Genomic DNA, 12,163 nt, shown 5'->3' with positions numbered 1-12,163 from the left:
ATTTGAAGCTAAATTACAGGTGTGAAACCAACTGCAGGAAGTTAGAGCAGGCTGTCGTCAGAGCTGGTCACAAAGAAATGAATCTGCTCGTCCATTGTTCTCCACTAACTGAGACAGAGGAAGACAACACGCGGTGACATCAGAAGCACGTCCATCTACAAACCAATCGATGAGCAGCACAGCCTGAAGCAGCGCACGTCGGTGACGGCGCCAGGACGGAGGTGTGTCATGTGAAGTTCTTTGGTGTGTTCACGTGAGTCCAGCGTGAAACTAAAACTAACAGGATCAGACGTCCACAAGCTTCAGACTGTCTTTGTGGCGTCTTGTCTCCTGTGTGTGACACGTCTCTGCTGCAGCACCGTTCACACCTCGTTCAAAGTACTTCTTCAGCCGGCCTGAACGAACAGGTGAGTTTGTTATCCTGCTGTTCGTTAGCTCGTACCAGCCATTTTTCAAGCCACTGGACAAAACACCAAACTGCATTTTCAGGGAGATCGCTCGGCTTTTTCCTTCCTCGCAGCATCTCTGTCATCATGCCACCCGCTCTCCGTTGTCACTCCCCGTCACCAGTCATAAGTCTAAAACTCATCTCATCAACAAACACTTCACGCCGCCGCTCCGTCATCCCTGTTGAACCACAATCTCCATCTTCAATATCGTCCTCTTCCTCCCTGTCTAATAGTCTGGTCTGAAGCCTCGAGAGAGAAAAACTAATAAACTGGCTGACTGTGTTGATGTGTATAATGTAATGATGATGTATGAAGCGAAGCTTATTTCACTCTGGACATTTAAAGCGCTGCAGCGAGGATGAAGAGGCCGCTGCTCACATTATGTTATTTTTAAAACACTCCATCCTTCATGCAGACAAAAACCAATGAGTCAAATGAGTGTGAACCAATCGGAGCACAGGATTTTAGTAAGAAATACATAAACTCTAATATAATCTCACATAAATACACTGTGGTGTTGGTGTGTGTTTGCCTCTGCAGTGGATCTGAGCCCACACACACACTGAAAACTGGTGCTAACGTAGCATGTAGCCAGCAGCTGAGTGTTTGTTTCATGTCTAATTCATAAGAGTTCCTTCTCAATGAATGATTCATGCAGAGGTGTAAATAGTTCTGCAGAGGTTAGCCTGGATTAGCTTAGCGGTGCCCTGCTACACCTGAGTGCCAGGTGGCTCAGTGTGATTCGGTGTCGAGCCGCTGCTTCACATTCAGGTTACTTGTTCAAAAGGTCTTATGTAACGCAGCATCTTCATATATTCAAGGGTGAAGACTATTTCCTGCCTGTCGTACTTTTACTGCGATCCAGTAAAAAACATAATAAGATGAAACTGGTTATTGTGCAGCAGCGAAATAAGTGGACGCGCTGTGGAAACTGCTGCATTATTCATGCTTTAACACTAAGACAGCCCTGATGTGTAAAGGAACAGTTCAACATTGTCCTTTCTGTCAGAGTCAGATCTGTCTCATGTCTCTGTACACACTGTCAGGATGGAGTTAGCCTAGCTTAGCACCAACACTGTGTCCAACCCTTGGACCGTTCCTGCTCTGCAACAATGTCAGGAAACATAATACGTCCTAAAATCTGCACGCAGATAACACCGTGTTGTACATCTCTCCGTCCTCTGATGATCTCAGTCTACGTCAATAAACTGGAACCTGTTCTGATTAGATTTAATAAAATACAAAACAGACAAAGTCAGAAAAGATTGTTTTCCTCTGAAGCATTACCTCACAGACAGTACTGACATCTTCAATGTAAAGGTACTAATACCACAGTGTAGAAATACTGTGTCTGAAGTAAGAGTCATGCATTAAACATTTACATTGGTAAAAGCACAAAAGTATTAGCTTCAAAATATACTAAAAGTGCCACAAGTAAAAGTACTCGTTATGCACATTTTGAAGAGTAGAATATTATATATGATACTATTAGATTAGAATTATTGATGCATCAATGTGTTCTTCACTTTGATGCTGCAGCTGCTAAAGTGGAGCTCGTTTAAAGGACTTTAGAAAGTAAAGTAAGTAACAAACATTATCAAATGAAAAAGTACAACATTTGCCTGAATTGTTGTGGACAGGAAGTAGAAAGTCACAGTTAATACCTCAAACGTTTGTCTGTCGTGAACATATTAACTGTGTCAGCGCTGACTGATGAGCACAGAGCTGCTCAGCTTCTCATTTGATCAGAAAAAAAAAAAAAAAAAAACAGCAGTTTTGCTTTCTGTGTTTGGGTGAGTGTTCATTTGCATATGCATTGAAATGCAAAGCACACCAACTTTTAATTTAATCTGCCATAGAAATAAAATTGCTTTTCCTTCTCTGCCAACAGAACAGTTACAGATTACTTTTTTAAATACTCACATGTTGAAAGTTAAACCAAAGTGGATCATTAAGGGATTTTAAAGGATTCTGGCTGAAGACTGATCTGGTTTCTACCACACCCTCAAAGTCCTGAGGAACCACGTATTTTTTATCTTATCTTGTGTGCACAAATTATAATACAGCATCTAGTATCTCGTGAAAATAAGCTTCATATCTTGTGCGTACCACATAAAAACTATCTTATCCTTTGGGACTTCTGGAGCTCCGAGGGACGATGTGAGCTCCAGCTGAACAGCAGATAGAGAAGTGAAGAGCTGCAGGACGACAGTGTGAAGTCCTGCTGCAGGACAGCTGGAGGACGGACAACTTCAGTGTGTTCCCAGATAACATCGAGACCTGATATCCATCTACTGTTAACTCTCTCTCCCTCTCTCTGCGTCTGTGTCTCTCTCTCGGAGGCAGAGGATGTTAGCTGAGGGCGGCGCAGTGACCCAGAGTTTATAATTTAACACTCATGCATGATGGATGAGACGCTCACACAGAATGAGCCAAATTCAGGCACAAAGTTCTGCATTTAAAAGCTGAAAGAGGGAGTGGAGACAGAGGGGGGAGAGGGGGGGAGGAGAGGGGAGGAGAGGGGTAAAAAGATATGGATCGAGAGAGAGTGAATCAATCGACTGAGAGAGGAGAAAAAGACAGTAAGTGGAAAGAGTGGAGGAGGAAGAGGAGATTTACTATGTGCGGGTCTATATTTATTTAAAAGGAGGAGGAAGTGAAGGAGAGGAGGAGGAGAGGAAAAAGAGGAGGAAGGGATGTAGAGATGTAAGAAGGAGATGAAGACAATGAAGAGGAAAGAGAAGGAGAGATGGAGAAAGACCAGAGGAAGTGAGCTGGGAAGGAAGAGGACGAGAGGAATGACGGGTTTGGATCTACTGACAGAGAGGACTTTAAAGAGGGAGAGGAGGAGATCAGAAAGAGGAGGTGCAAAAGCACTGGATGGAGGGGAGAAAGTGTTGTTATGAGGGGGAGGAGGATGAAGAGGGGGGAGGAGGATGAAGAGGGGGGACTCCTGTAGGCCGACACTGAAAGCAAAAGCTGCTAAAATTCAGCTGGCAGGAGTCTTAAAGTGTCCACCCCTCTGGGACACGCCGACCGCAGACAGCAAACACACCCTGAGAGAGCCGACATGACGGCACGCCGCCGTTAAAGGCTTTAGAAGTAAACAGAAAGCAGAGGCCGTCAACCTTTCACTCAACACGCAGAGACGAGAAGAACAGCTGTCAGCAGCCATGAAGCTCCACCAGAGGCTGAACGTCCACGTCTGACGGGCAGAGGTGTGTCCACAGGTAAACTCACCACAACCCAAAACACACAGAAGACGGCCTTCATGGCTGCTGACTGTTGGGACGAGGTTTGAGGAGGAGTTAAAGCTCTGAAGTGTGCATCACCTGGTCTTTCCTAATGATGACTGTGAACAAGCCAGAGACCCGACAGGCTAATTAAGGTCAGACGCCTTCTGAAAAGTTATCTGAGAGCTCAAACCTCTTGGGCTGCCAAACTTTTGCACGGCGCCGGTGTCGAAACTTTGAAAGTTGTAAAAATACAGAATGACCATTTCAGAAAAATCACATGCCTGAATTGCTCTAACATGAGATGGAACAGATAAACGGCAGTTTGTCCATTTACTGCTGACGGCTTTGTCAAAGAGCCGGAGATCAACTGTGACGACTGATCTTTGGTTTTCTCAAGGAGGATGAGTGTTCGTTTCTGAGTATATACACATCTACACGTGAATATACAAGTGTGCCTGTAAATAATATAAATAGTGCAAAGTGTTGCAATAAATACTGAAAGATTAATGTAAGGATTATATTAGATTCAGTAGGTGGTTATGTACAGTATGCATACATACGAGTGCATACAGCCTGCTTGGATGTACAGAAGATGCCTTTTTTAAACTGTGATATATAATTTATAATCTGTAGGTACAGAGGATGTTTTTCTGATGAGAGTTGGTTCTTGAGCCTGGTTCTGTGACGTACAGTGTTCTGTGAGTTCTGACCTTAACCTTAAAACTAAGACTGAACCCTCGCAGACCTTTAAAGACACGAGGAGCCGACGACGAGGCCTCAGCGTGAAGGGCAGAACAGGAGCGCACACGGCACAATATACGAGCATGCAGTCAAACAGAAGCACATCCACATCCACACGCTGGCACGCAACGCTGTGCAGACACACACACACACACACACACACACAGGAGAAGGTCAATGGGTGGTGGAGCTACATTAGAGACAGCAAATATGCACTTCCTTCTCACGCAACCCTACCTCACTCTCTTACACACACACACACACACACACACACACACACACACACTCATTCATTCATATTCACTTTCACTCATTCATGTACTAAATGTCTTTGCTGTGCAGAAACTTGTCCCACTTAAGACTCTTCGCAAGGACAGAGAAAATCAAGTCAATCGTCTTTATATAGGAAAAAAATCAGAAATCACAATTTTTTAGAGCAGAGTGGACACCTTCTGTCCTACAGGACAGCATGGACACCCTCTGTCCTCCAGGTAAAAAGGCGGAGATACAAATAATACATGGATATACAAATATACAAATATGCCAACATGAACTTTAGTGCAGGATAGAGGCTCGAGCACAGTAACAATGACAACACACACAACACGCAGCAAGCTGGCACGAGCACACACACACTTAGAAAGCTAGCAGCTAGCTTCAACTGGCACAGCAAATGTAAACTATTAGCAAATGGTTTCCTGTTAGCCAGTGATTCAAAGCAGCACAATACAGCGAACACACAGTGAACAGTTTCCCTCTCAGTTTTAACCATGAAGTCCTGTTAAAAGCAGATTAATGAAAAACACACCATAAATCCTTTTTAAGTTAGCCTATTTGAAACGCCCCATCTGCGGGTCGCAGGACAATTTACTACTGCGTATTTTTCGCTTCGTCATCGAAGCAAACACTATGTTCACGTTTATACTCATATTAAACACCTCTGGGAAGCATCTCAATACAATCGCAACAGGAGGCTCAATAAACGCCAACAGCAGACAAAAACTGATTTTAAGACTGAGGCAACTCACCGCTGATGTTTCGCAGTGATCCACAGATCGAGAAAACTCCGACAAAAACGGTCTGGAAACGTCCACAAAGGTCCAGAAGATCCACTGCATTGAAGATATTTAGTCCAGAACATGAAAATAATCCACAGAAACATGTTTTCTCCTCTCAAATTAGCAGCAGCTCTTTCTGCTTGTCCTCTGTGTTTCTCCACTTACAACTTCCGGAAAAGTCTTAAGATTTGCGCCATTTTGCCTCAGTCGTCACTTGGCCAATCACAAGCAGCAGATGAGGCCTAGCAACCAGAGGAGCCAATAGCAGTCTGAGTTGAACAGATGGGCCGCCTTCTCTTCTAACATATAGACATTGAGCCAATCACAGCTGAATTTGCAGACTGACGCTTCAAATAGCCAATGAAATACTGAACAGCCCTCAGTTCTTTAGTTAAAGTTCTGATCACCTCAAATCAATGATTTCAGTGATAATAGTGATATTACTCACAGTTTGAAGTGACAAATAGTAAATGACCTCAATGTAGAGATATTTAGGTATAGACACCTTAACTATGAATATAGATGACCAAAATTTAGGTTTAATGAATATAAATATAGATATTTATGTAGATGAATATAATATGTATGTAGATATTTAGGCAGATATTTTTTGTGGACACCAGTAGAGAAAACATATGAAAGTATTCAGTTTGTGTAGTATTGTTATCTGTTTTAAATATATTTGGACTAGTGTCCCATTGTGTATTCCAGCTGATAAGGCCCAGAAAAAGTCATCTGCAGGCCTCTTTTTACAAAAAAAATATTCAGCAGAGTTGAAGTGGAAAGCTCCATATCAAGCTGTAGACCAGACTAAAGGATTAATATTTGCATGTGTGGATGACAGTTAAACCTGACTGCTGAGTCCAGCTGTTGTTGGGACAGAGCCAGGCTAGCTGTTCCCCTCTGACTCCCATCACCTGACCTTCCCCACACACCTGCTCACCTGTTCCCACGTCCCCCAAGGGTCCTGCAGCACAGCAGCCCATGTCCATTCATTCCTGCCAGGTTGTCTCCAGTGTGCACGCCATTGCCTTCTGAGCTTTTGTTCTGCCTCTCTGACCCTTTGAATAAGTCTATCTGTTTCCATCTGCCCACCTGGTTTTCACCACGAGTGAACGTGAACTCTTCCCCAAACTGCGTCTGTCGAGTCGTGCATCTGACTTCAAAGCAGGTTATTTATGGAGCTTTTACACCTGTTTTAATGCAGCCATAATTTCAACTCTTGGAGACATGATAGAGATATTGATTGGTACATTTATTTATTTATTTATTTTCTTACTTTGACTTCATTGTAGCAATCTATATATGATATCATAGTATCATACCGTCTGTATATCATATCATAGTATCATACCGTCTGTGTATCATATCGTAGTATCACACCGTCTGTGTATCATATCGTAGTATCACACCGTCTGTGTATCATATCGTAGTATCACACCGTCTGTGTATCATATCGTAGTATCACACCGTCTGTGTATCATATCGTAGTATCATACCGTCTGTATATCATATCGTAGTATCATACCGTCTGTGTATCATATTGTAGTGTTATATCGTAGTATCACACCGTCTGTATATCATATCATAGTATCATACCGTCTGTGTATCATATCGTAGTATCATACCGTCTGTGTATCATATCGTAGTATCATACCGTCTGTGTATCATATCGTAGTATCATACCGTCTGTGTATCATATCGTAGTATCATACCGTCTGTGTATCATATTGTAGTGTTATATCGTAGTATCACACCGTCTGTATATCATATCATAGTATCATACCGTCTGTGTATCATATCGTAGTATCATACCGTCTGTGTATCATATCGTAGTATCACACCGTCTGTGTATCATATCGTAGTATCACACCGTCTGTGTATCATATTGTAGTATCATACCGTCTGTATATCATATCGTAGTATCATACCGTCTGTGTATCATATTGTAGTGTTATATCGTAGTATCATATCGTCTGTATATCATATCGTAGTATCATACCGTCTGTGTATTATATCGTAGTATCATATCGTAGTATCATACCGTCTGTGTATTATATCATAGTATCATATCGTAGTATCATACCGTCTGTGTATTATATCGTAGTATCATATCGTAGTATCATACTGTCTGTGTATCATATCGTAGTATCATATCGTAGTATCATACTGTCTGTGTATCATATCGTAGTATCATATCGTAGTATCATACCGTCTGTGTATCATATCGTAGTATCATACCGTCTGTGTATCATATCGTAGTATCATATCGTAGTATCATACCGTCTGTGTATCATATCGTAGTATCATACCGTCTGTGTATCATATCGTAGTATCATACCGTCTGTGTATCATATCGTAGTATCATACCGTCTGTGTATCATATCGTAGTATCATACCGTCTGTGTATCATATCGTAGTATCATACCGTCTGTGTATCATATTGTAGTATCATATCGTAGTATCATACCGTAGTATCATACCGTCTGTGTATCATATCGTAGTATCATATCGTAGTATCATACCGTCTGTGTATTATATCGTAGTATCATATCGTAGTATCATACCGTCTGTGTATTATATCGTAGTATCATATCGTAGTATCATACCGTCTGTGTATTATATCGTAGTATCATATCGTAGTATCATACCGTCTGTGTATTATATCGTAGTATCATATCGTAGTATCATACCGTCTGTGTATTATATCGTAGTATCATATCGTAGTATCATACCGTCTGTATGTTGCAGAGGCAGAATCTAGAAACCAGTTCAGGTGTCTTGCTGTCTTTGACTCAGAGCCACTTTTAACTCAGGACAAACTAAAGAAAGTGTCGAGAAATTCAATATCAGATCATCACAATCTATAGTGAATAACTTCAACACACACACACACACACACACATACACACACACACACACACACACACACACACACACACACTCTGAGCTGCTCTCCAGGCAGAAGCAGATATCATCTTGACATGCTTGTTCTATAATTAAATGCTGTCCTCAGGATCAGACTGCAGCTGCACGAGACACACAACGCCATCCTTCCTGTCTGACCGGCTACTGTTACACACACACACACACACACACACACACACACACACACACACACAAGCTGTATGTATATGTGGTCACGTGACGGCTTGAAGGGACACGTTTCCTCCTCTATCTGGACACGTCTCGGCTCTCTTTGTCTCTTTGGCGTGGACGCTGATGTCTGATCAGCTCTGATCTTTGACTGCTGGGTCCAGGTCTCATCAGCATCACAGTTTTGCATTAATTACTTCCAGTGACCCGCTGACTGTGTGTGATTTGTTTCATCCTCGTTTTGTTCAGAGCTGAGCTTTGTGATGAATAATTAACTTTATTAACTAACGAGAATACTACGGAGTAGTTTAAGAAATGACTTATTTTTCCACCTGCCAGTGAAATATTCAGGATATACTAACACAATGGAAGAAAAGGCTGAAGGAAAATGAACCTGGTGGTTGTGCTGAAGCACTAATCTGTTTATTAATTAGTGGATGAAAAATAACTAATGAACTTTATTTGCATTGCACAAAGTTCTTTACATGAGAAAATTAAAACTAAGAGATCAAATCTGGTCAATAAAAGCACAGAGAATGAAATAAGACACAGAAAATACAGGAAGACAAAAACAGTAGAATGAAAAAGCAGAAGAAAACAGAGACGAGCAGGAGAAATAAAAAAACTTTGATACTGATGAAGAAAGTCAGACGTTTAAAAGATGTTTGTAATTATCACCAACATGATGTTTTTAAGTCATTAATGAAGACATTTTAATGAGAAAAGATGCAAAATAATAACTGGATCCAGTTTTTCTAAAGTTCTCTGTTTCACATCCATAATGTGTACAGTGTGTGTGTGTGTGTGTGTGTGTGTGTGTGTGTGTGTGTGTGTGTGTGATGGTAAAGCAGCTGTGATATAAAGACCTGAGAGGAGATAAAGATGAAGAGAGGTGGACGGTGGAGGAAAATAATTAGAGCTGAAAGGAAACGACAGACGGACGGATAATGTGGAAGAACCGGACTGTAGAAGAAGAAAAGAAGTAATTATTGGTCTGTCAAGAGGAGGAGGAGGGGGAGGAGGAGGAGGAGGGGGAGGAGGAGGGGAGGGGGTGAGATACAGAGGAAGAAAGAGACGAGGAGCTGAGTGAGGAGGTGATCGCCTCTCGCTCCTGTTTTTATTTCAGCTATATTTCTATCAGGCAGCTTTATGCATTCAAACACACACACACACACACGCACACACACACACACACACACACACACACGCACACACACACACACGCACACACACAAAGAGGAGAAGGAGGGATGAATGAGGGTGAAGAAAAGTGAAGGTTACGTAAAAAGCAGAATATAAAACACGTCATATTTTCTCAGATGATATAAAAATATAAATGTAAAGTGTGTTTTCAGCTCTAGCCAATCATGCGCTGGGCTGCAGTCCCATGGGACGACATCATCTTCAGGGACAGCCAATGAGATGATGGGATTTGACTCTGCTGTTTAATGCAGACGTTTTAAATAAAATGTGACAGTGAGCTTTAACAGGGAGGTTCAAAGTAACTTTATTAGCAGACGTGATTGAAACAGACGGCCTGTGTGAGCTTTACCAGCGTGTGTGTTCACAGTATTACACGGTGATCCCATCAGGTGAGCTGAGGCTCGCTCAGGTGTGACCTCTTCCTGTTTGTTCTTGTACCAGTATACTGCTGTGACTGGGAATGATGGGAAGATTCAGTTGAGCTCAGAGGTTTGGAGGCAGAGGAGACAAACCAGACGTGAGTTGAGGAGCAGATCAACACAAACAGAGACAGGAGAGGACCAGAGGACGGGACAAAGGCTGGAGTGAAGGACCGGGTTGATCTACTGTGAGCGCTGAGGAGCCGCAGGTGAACAGGTGAGCCACGCCCACTTCAGACAAAGACACACTGACAGACAGGAGACAGGAAACGCAAGACGCAGGCAGGAGGACGCTGCAGAAGCTGATTGGTTGAGCTGATGTTGATCTTCAGGTGATGAAGCTCTCTGTCCATCCTCTGTCCTCCTCTGGACGAACTGTCTCTAAGAGAGACAGCATGTCTCTACCTGGACATTATTGACTGAATCAGACATGTTGACACAGAGAGGACAAACACTGAAGACCTTTAACCAAACTCCTCCAGTCTGGACAGACATGATGGAAGCTGCATCCTGATTGGTTGGTAGAATCAAACAACCACTAGGAGGTGATTCCAGGTGTTGTTCTGTTTCTTCCTTGAGGTTCATTGACAGTTCCGTCCGTCTGTCTGTCTGTCCGTCTGTCCGTCTGTCTGTCTGTCTGTCTGTCCGTCTGTCTGTCTCTCTCTCCGTCTGTCCGTCTGTCTGTCTGTCCGTCTGTCTGTCTGTCCGTCTGTCTGTCTCTCTCTCCGTCTGTCCGTCTGTCAGTGGAAAGTTTGGGGTCCTGTTGAAACCTGATGCTGTCTGTGGTTCTGCCTGTCTGCCCTGCTGATCCTCTTTGTACCAGACTTAACTGTCAACATGATCACGTGTGTGTGTGTGTGTGTGTGTGTGTGTGTGTGTGTGTGTGTGTGTGTGTGTGTGTGTGTGTGTGTGTGTGTGTGTGTGCTGGGTCTCACCTGTCGCCTCACCTGTCCGTCTCTCCTCCCTGCCCTCTCGACCTGTTCAGACCACTGTCTGACTGTTCTTTCCTGCTGTAACCTGATCCTGTCTGTCTGTCTGTCTGTCTGTCTGTCTGTCTGTCTGTGGATCACCTGTGCAGACAGGTGAAGGCAGATGTGAACCTGTCGTCCTCTCCTCGGCCTGTTTGCTGTGACAAAGTGAAAACAGAACAAATGCTGACGTACACGAAACCGTCAAACCTGTGAAGAGCAGTTACAAGTTTACTCTTCAGATTACTTCCTGTGCAGTGAAAAGCTCGTATCTCCAGACGTGTTGATGTTGAGTGTTTGTGCTGAACTGAAGGACGAAGAGTTCCTTCATGTCTTCTTCAGCTCAATAAACTCTTTAAAAGCCTCTTGGATCAGCTGAAAATCATCGTCTCAAAGCTGAAAACAGCCTGTTTTTCTGAGCTCGTCACACTTTTTGGAGATACGTGGTTCTCAGAGGACGGCCGTGCTTATAGAATCTGATGCATTGACGAAGATTAAAGCACCAACAGGATGTAGAAGAGTTCAGTGAGCTCCAGCTGAAACATCTGCAGCAGTGAAATGAATGAACACACGAAGATTAAAAAGTCTTAAATTTCATCTTCAGAAATGTTGAATTTTGTCTCTGTCAGCTGTGAGGCGTTCAGGGCCAGCGTTTCTGTCTCCACAGGCAGCTTCATTATGTTCAGTGCGTGTCTATCAGTCTACCTGTCGGCCTGATCTACCTGTGGATCCGTCAGGGACACGCTGAGCCGACAGTCTGCCTCCGTGCCGCTGAGCTCCGGCTTCATCCCCACATTCAGCCTGCGTTCAGCTGTCGGACGTGCTGGCGAACGGCCCGTCGACCAGCTGGAGGCTCGCGCTGTTTTGTTTTACTAAACGCTCGCTGGCATCATCGTGGGGCGTTCAAGAACGAGCCGTCTGCTGTCCTGATGCACGACAGGTGAATACACGAAATGATGGATAAACACACGTCTGCAGAGCTGCGGTTCATCG

The 12,163-nt window shown here is 43.3% G+C and overlaps 1 protein-coding gene across 1 annotated transcript in view; it reads right to left on the bottom strand.

Annotated features, from left to right (window-relative positions):
- Positions 1-5,538, bottom strand: part of kcnd1 (potassium voltage-gated channel, Shal-related subfamily, member 1) — a 65,305-nt gene extending 59,767 nt beyond the window's left edge. Inside the window, exon 1 of the mRNA XM_076742043.1 lies at positions 5,455-5,538. The gene's annotated coding sequence lies outside the window, so the exon portion shown is untranslated. The remainder of the gene's footprint in view (positions 1-5,454) is intronic.
- Positions 5,539-12,163: the final 6,625 nt, after the last annotated feature.

This window comes from Chaetodon auriga, chromosome 10, assembly GCF_051107435.1.
Source record: "Chaetodon auriga isolate fChaAug3 chromosome 10, fChaAug3.hap1, whole genome shotgun sequence".
In the NCBI taxonomy this organism is placed as follows: domain Eukaryota; kingdom Metazoa; phylum Chordata; class Actinopteri; order Chaetodontiformes; family Chaetodontidae; genus Chaetodon; species Chaetodon auriga.
Note: the sequence above shows the minus strand (reverse complement) of the source record. Positions and strands in the feature narration are given on the sequence as shown.